General features: G+C 36.6%; 1 long non-coding RNA gene and 1 pseudogene across 1 annotated transcript; both read right to left on the bottom strand.

The window, feature by feature from the left end:
• Positions 1-2,039: 2,039 nt before the first annotated feature.
• LOC126622567 (arabinosyltransferase RRA2-like) lies at positions 2,040-2,816 on the bottom strand (annotated as a pseudogene).
• Position 2,817: 1 nt separating this feature from the next.
• On the bottom strand, positions 2,818-5,029 carry LOC126620690 (uncharacterized). Its single transcript, XR_007622599.1, has 3 exons — positions 4,765-5,029; positions 3,531-4,207; positions 2,818-3,407 (listed from the first exon to the last, which is right to left on the bottom strand). It is a non-coding gene; the product is annotated as an uncharacterized LOC126620690 (long non-coding RNA).
• Between the last annotated feature and the right edge of the window lie 1,927 nt (positions 5,030-6,956).

The raw sequence follows: 6,956 nt of genomic DNA, 5'->3' as shown, positions 1-6,956 counted from the left end.
ATAAGGGTGGTGGTAACCGTTAGTTGGGGGAAGCTATGTTTCTATGATCTTCTATTGATTTTGGAGACAAAGTAAGCCTAGTTAATTTAATAGATTTTTAACTGGGATTTATGGATGTGACAGTTTCAATAGGTTGGATACAAGTTTGAAATGTTTAAAAGAATTAAGACCAATTTAGAGTGACACTAAAAAGTTGAGAGATTTTAAGTACTTAAATCCTACTTTTTTTATTACCAAATTAAAGTCGGACAAATAGAAGGTTACCACGTGATAAAAACCCAAACTTTCAGTATGAAGCATACAAGACCTAATTGTGAAAATGCACGACTCGAAAATTTTCAGAACATTTCTAGAACACAAATTATATCATGTGTCAAACGCTACTTGGATTTCAGTATTCAATGTTGGCACTATAGGGAAACACTGTGCCTTGGTTTCATAGCAAGAACTTGCTTATGTTTCTCAAGGATTTTGATGTGGGGTTGGGATTTTTTCCCCTTTCACGTTAGAAATCTAATATGGAATTTAAACCATAAATGTTTAACTTTCCTCCATCTAATTTTGTGTTAGTCTTAACCACCACGGGTGGTCGATCTAATTCTGTATTAGTCTTAACCACCATAAGTGGCCTAGTGGTTAAGAACGACTTCCAAGCCCGTATTTCACACAACACATCCTGGGTTCGATTCCTAGTGCTGGTGAATCACACGATGGTGGCCATGAGAGGTTGAAATGCCTCTGTGAGTCTTCCCAGCCCCCGTAAGACCAACTCTAACCTTTGGAGTAAGTCCTAAAATTTTCCTTCTATCCCCCCCCTCCCCCCAACCCACCCAATTTCATTCCAACCCTTGTTCTAAAATGGAGTTAAGTGATAAAACTCAAAATATGCCAAATTTCGGTCAGAATTTAGGCCAAAGAAAACCATGGGGCCCACAAGTGAGAGTGAAAGTCGGTGCATGAAGCCTAGATGCTAGACCCAGATGTGCGCACGCTCATCACGCACCAAGCCCAGCATCCAATATGGCCCCACCCATGTGGGCATGTCGCCCACTTGTCAGTGGCATTGATGAGCCTAATTGCTCCTTTTCTGATCCAACGACCACAATCAACTGGACTGTTGGATGATCTAACGGCCTACATTCAATTTTTTTTTTTAGTTTTATATTTATATATTTATTAAATCCAACGACTGAGATCGAATATAATCAAATCTAATGGTAAAAAAAAAAAAATCTAACGGCCCAAATTTTAATCCAACAACTAAAATAATTAAAAAAAAATTATTTAACTCAAAATTCACCAAAAAACTTTATAAATACCTATGTATTTGTTCAAACATCCACACAAAATTCACTTTTCTCCTACAATTTAATGTGTCGATTTAGTGATTTTTCAATATTTATCGGAATTTAAATATTTTTAGGTTAAAATGTTCATAAAATTAATTTAGGATAGTCTACATATTTTTATTTAAAGTTAATTTAAAAAAAAAGCCTAAATTTATTCTTTAATAATCTAGGGCTAAAATTTTATGCTAAAAGGATTGGAGCAAAAAGTTTTTTCTGGATTAAAACCTAAATTTTCTAGAATAAAAATGCTAAGTTTTACTCTAAGGGTTGGGGATGGTCTAAGGGCAGACGGTTGTGGTGCAGCCACCGCCTGGTCCCCCATTTAAAAAAAAAAAAATTAAAATTTTGTGTTAACCTTCCCGGAAAATTATGGTATCAGTAGATTCGCCGAATGATGTTTCAGCAAACATGTTATCTATAAGCTCTGTTACTCTCCGATTCTCATGCGTTGCTTCTCATGTATCTCTTTCTTTTTAGATGTAGAACATTTTGACTCGTCACATTTGATACAAGTTTCTTTTTCACTTGATTATTGTTGTGTTTCATATCATATGTCGGTTTTGTATTTCTTTCCGGCAAGAATGTGGGAAACTACAAGCAACCGCGGAGATTCTTGAGAGCGAAATTGCCCAGATCCCATGCGATATATGGAGGCTTTCTGGGCAAATTGAGAACCTTAAGGAAGAATAGTAAGCGTAAATATGATATCAGATGATTTCAATTTCCAAAACAATTTCAAACATACAAAAATTAGCTTAAAGCCTACAATTCTTTTGATATCGTTTTGAACACAAAGTATGCTTTTCGAACATTTACGTTACATTTCCTTTTAACACAAAGTATCGAAATGTCCTGAGCGTACCTGTGATTAGCAGGAATAATCTCTACCACTCTGAACCATCAGGGAAAGGTTTCAGTGCATCCTGCTTCCCATTGACATAAAAATCCATAATTGCTAACATTCTAGGATGCTTATCAGGATGGTAATTAAAGTGAACAATAACCGGCTTCAACTTGCTCAGTTTAGCATCTTTCCTCACGGTCTTGAGGAGGACCTTGCTATTCATAAAGAGATAGAAATCCATACTTCTCCTGGTTGAACACTGCCTGGTCCCAAGCCTGCTCCTTTGACAGTCGATTGGCCACACGATCCCATAGCTCAATTGAAGGAATTGTCGGTCGAATGTAGAAGAAACCAGAGTTATACACCCATATACGCATTGTATGAGCATATCGAGCCCAACCCATTCCTGGCTCATCAAAGACGTCATTGTAACCATAAGCAGTCATGGACTCTACATCTGAATCATGATATAGATAATTAAAGGGGTTTTGCAAGTACACAATATCGACATCTGACAGAAGAACACTGTACCCAAGCTGCAAAAACTCCCTCAGAACACGAAATTTTAGCCCAGAGACAGCATGGTTCCCTCCAGTCCTCGCTGTTAAACTTACTAGTTCAATGTTTCACTTCAATTGCATACCCAATCAATTGTGGGATGCATGTATTTATAATACTTTCATGATTACAGATTGGGTTTGAAAACCCTAGATACAAGGAGCTTTCGAAATTCAAAAATACAATCAGAAACCAAGGAAAGGATTACAACCACAGGTTCAGATTACAACAGAAAATCAAATAACTACACAGTCCTATAAACTAGGAACAGCTGAAAGGATAGGAGTTTGAACCAAGTCAAACTCCACAAGTTTCGGTGATGCGCTGAGCATGCTGACGTCATCTAACACTCGCAACCGAATCAATTACTTTGTTTGGGTCTCTCTTATAAACTGGACATTTTTCAATTCGCAGAATCTGGCAATCTCATCATCCAAAGCAACAACCAGATAATTGGATATGCCCACCCTATTGATGTTAGCGAACCATACCTCCAACATTTCCTTCACATTCGAGTTTGCAAGAGCAACTATAAGTTCTCTATTAACAGCAACTTTCTCCAAAATCTTTGCCAATCTCGGATTCACAGATTCATCCGGAAGAACACTGGGGTTGGTTAGTAAGCCTTTGACGGTACCAAAAGGCCCAGCTTTCTTCTGATCACCCAACACAAGAACCAGGTGTTAGAATTAAACATAAACCAATAACAAGTTATATGAGCTACTGTTATCAAAACACAAATCAATGTTCATTAAACCAATGTATGGAGAAAACCGTACCTGTAGATGAACTTGAACGGGTTGCCATGTCTGATTTCTGTAACAATGTTGCAGTGCACCTTCTCCTCTCTTCAGTGTTCAAGGTTCTCAACTAATAATAGGTCTTAGTCTTGTATTGAGTCCACACTGCGAGAGCAGAGGCCACCATATATATACTATACAATCTTAGCCAAATTCTATAAGGATTCCCCTATTAAAATCCATATGGAATACCAATTCATTCCAAATAGCAGTCCAGTTACAACATGGATTTACAAATCCATTCTCAACAAGACTTCCTATTCAATCTCTAATCCTACAACCAAGTTTACCGATTCATACTCATGCTCATATTCTAACATTCTCCCACTTGAGCAAGTATGAACCAAGAAAACTAGTTTGATTAAGACTATAATAGGTTGATCACAAAGTCTTTTGAGTAACATCATAAACAATCTATCCGTGCATTTCAAAACACAGGACCAAAAGCTGTCAATTACAACATATGTGTAAATGCTAACTTCAAATCACATATGTTCAATTTGCACTTATAACATTGTGACCAAACTGACATCAGTGGACCTTAATATCAATTCCCTAAGCAGCTTTTTCAACTCGGCATTTTTCTCAGATGCGGCCACAAACTCCGATTTCAACAGGTTGATCCGTTCAGATGACTCGCTCAAGGAAGAACCAACCTAGTGCACAAATGACTAAAAATATCAACATCAACATGTTTTAGAACCACAAAATTTCACCTTAGAATATTAAACAATTTTTTCGAGCTTAGCTATTTGAATTTGTAGAACCAGAACAGCTATATGAACGGCCAGCAATTATGTTACCAAGTATACTTATATGATTTCGGTCTCATGTCAAAGCTTCAAACAAATGCCCAAGTTCCTCAATTCGCATAACAAATATGATCTGATTTCGATAATTTTTAAACAAAAAAAAAAAAACTTTCAGCATGTCAAATTATCAGCTCTAAACCCTGTCACTTGTTAGGGACAGAGCACAAACAAATCAATCACATTATCTGGGTTTGAATCAAAAGTCAATGCACCAAAATCTCAAGTCAACGGACAACATTTCGATCGAATTTCCGAAATCACAATTGCTAATCACCCATTCATTTAAAATTATCAAAATTTCAAGCACTAATCACTCAAACAGACAAGTATTAAGGCCCAAGAGTTACACGAAAAAATGAAGAAAATAAAAACAAGCAATGATTGAAAGGGTGAGGAGGAACCTGGGCGATGGATTTGGCGAAGCGGCGATTGAGAATGGAGGCAGGATTGGAAATGGAAAGGAAGCCGCTGGGGAAGCAGAGGGCGAAGACGCAGCCCAGAAGGATTCCGCTGGGGAAGCAGAGGGCAAACACCGTTCGTACATATGTAAAAATTATTTACATAAATTATGTACAAATGTTTATATAAAATATGTACAAAGTATTGACATAAAATATGTACATATTTATAGCTGTGCAAAATATAACTGCTCCTATCTTTTCGATGTACACAAATAATTCTAGTGCTTAGACTAGTTGGTACCTTGGTTATATTTATAGAAACTTGGTGCATTTTAAAAGTTTTACACAACTACACGAATCTTCAGTGATATTGCATTCTTGAGATTCATTCATTTTCTCTTTCGTTTCTCTGTTATAAAATAAATTAACCAAATAAAGACAAACTAGTAAGTCTAACAAAGAAATTAGAGAAATACCTCAAAATAAGATAATTTCTTAAGCTTGGGACATAAATAGGACAAAACAGCCATGCACACTATGCACAAAATCGAAATTACTAAAATGCCCATATATAAATACTAAAAATCCTTAGCTCATTTCATCACTCCCATTTGATGGAGAGGGATGTCGAGAGCTTTGGATTTCTAGGTTGAGCTCCGATTTCAAAGAGAGGGAAGTGGAGAGTGAAGCTTTGAAGTGAGAGTTTTTCGTTTGCATTAGTGTTCCATCCTTAAAGATATGATTTGTGTACCAGATTTTGCGTTTTGGTCGGAAAGTTCTATTCTTTCCAGCTAGTGAAGCTTCATCGGCCATATTTCCACAACCATTTGGTTCGTCTCTCTCTCTCTCTCTCTCTCTCTCATCTCTTTCTTTCTCTAACTTGGTCATTGTCTCCATTTCTGCAACTAATTACTTGTTTGTTCAATTAGGTTTTTTGGATTTGCAGAGATGGGAAGTCAAACAAAAGAGGAATGGGGAAGAGAGGGCTCGAAATGTGTTTTGGAAATCTTTATTTATTTATGGGTTTTGTTATTTTAGATTATGAGTTTCAATCTTAGAGTTTTACGTTTTAATTTTTGTTTAGGGTATTGAAGATTCATGGACTTGTGTTGGTGGATTTGGCTTTGTGGGTTTGTTACAGAATGCTCAATATTTGTTAATTTTGTTATGAACTTGCAAATTTTTGTGAATTCAATATGGAATGGGCGTTTGTTTGAAAATGTTTGTGAATTACAAGTCTTAGTTCAATAGGAAAGAAATTGTATACGATATTCACATCATATGCATATGACATGCACATTTGTCATCTCCATATGATTTGCCTTGTGTGTGTATATTGTTATCAATATATCCTAAAAAAAAGGTTATTAAACATCCCAACCCCATCCCTCGGAAAGAAAAAGGTAGCACCGAAAAAGGGAGGGATGGTGGTTTCATCTCTTTTATGATTCTACAACTCCACAACGATAGCTGTTAACGCGGTAGTAATATAACGAGAAATGAAGCTTGGGCTTCTTTTGCGTTAAAAAGCTTGCTTCCCTTTTCTTGAAATATCTTATTGTTATCAGTATATACAAGGTGTTGGATTCTGGGTTTCAAAAGGTCCTTTAGACAATGAGTTAAAACCATAACAATGGGTTTAGAAAGAAAAAAAAAGAAAAAGATGTAAAAACCTCTAAGTTTCGAACCTATGACTTGTTGAAGCTATGAATGTATAGTCCCCACCGTTACAAAATAGTTAGATATGCCTAGTCCAACCCATGCACAACATGAAGTAACAACATTTGGAAGCATCGTCCAAGTTGGGGGACAAAAAAGTAGTGGTGGAGATTCTTACAACTTTTAAAGGTCACATGCATCACATCTTCACCACATAAACACCTTCAACACATTTCCTCTTTTACCCAATTGATTTCATCCTCATCATAGTAGACTTGTGTATAAATATGCTTCTCACACATAGTTGCAATAACCATTAACCCTCCTAAAAAATTAGACTTCTCACATAGCCAAAACAATTGAGAACACAAATATGTCCAAGTTCCCACATGAAACCAAGGGCTTTAACGTGGAGTTTCACGGATGGTACAACATGGAACCTCCTCCACTTTCGAAGTCGTTGAAGGCAAATCCTACATCATTGTTTAGCTTTGTGGGCTCGGAGACGCAGTCGAAAGTATAGATCAGGTTAA

This window comes from Malus sylvestris, chromosome 5 (genome assembly GCF_916048215.2).
Source record: "Malus sylvestris chromosome 5, drMalSylv7.2, whole genome shotgun sequence".
Classification (NCBI taxonomy): Eukaryota; Viridiplantae; Streptophyta; class Magnoliopsida; order Rosales; family Rosaceae; genus Malus; species Malus sylvestris.
Note: the sequence above shows the minus strand (reverse complement) of the source record. Positions and strands in the feature narration are given on the sequence as shown.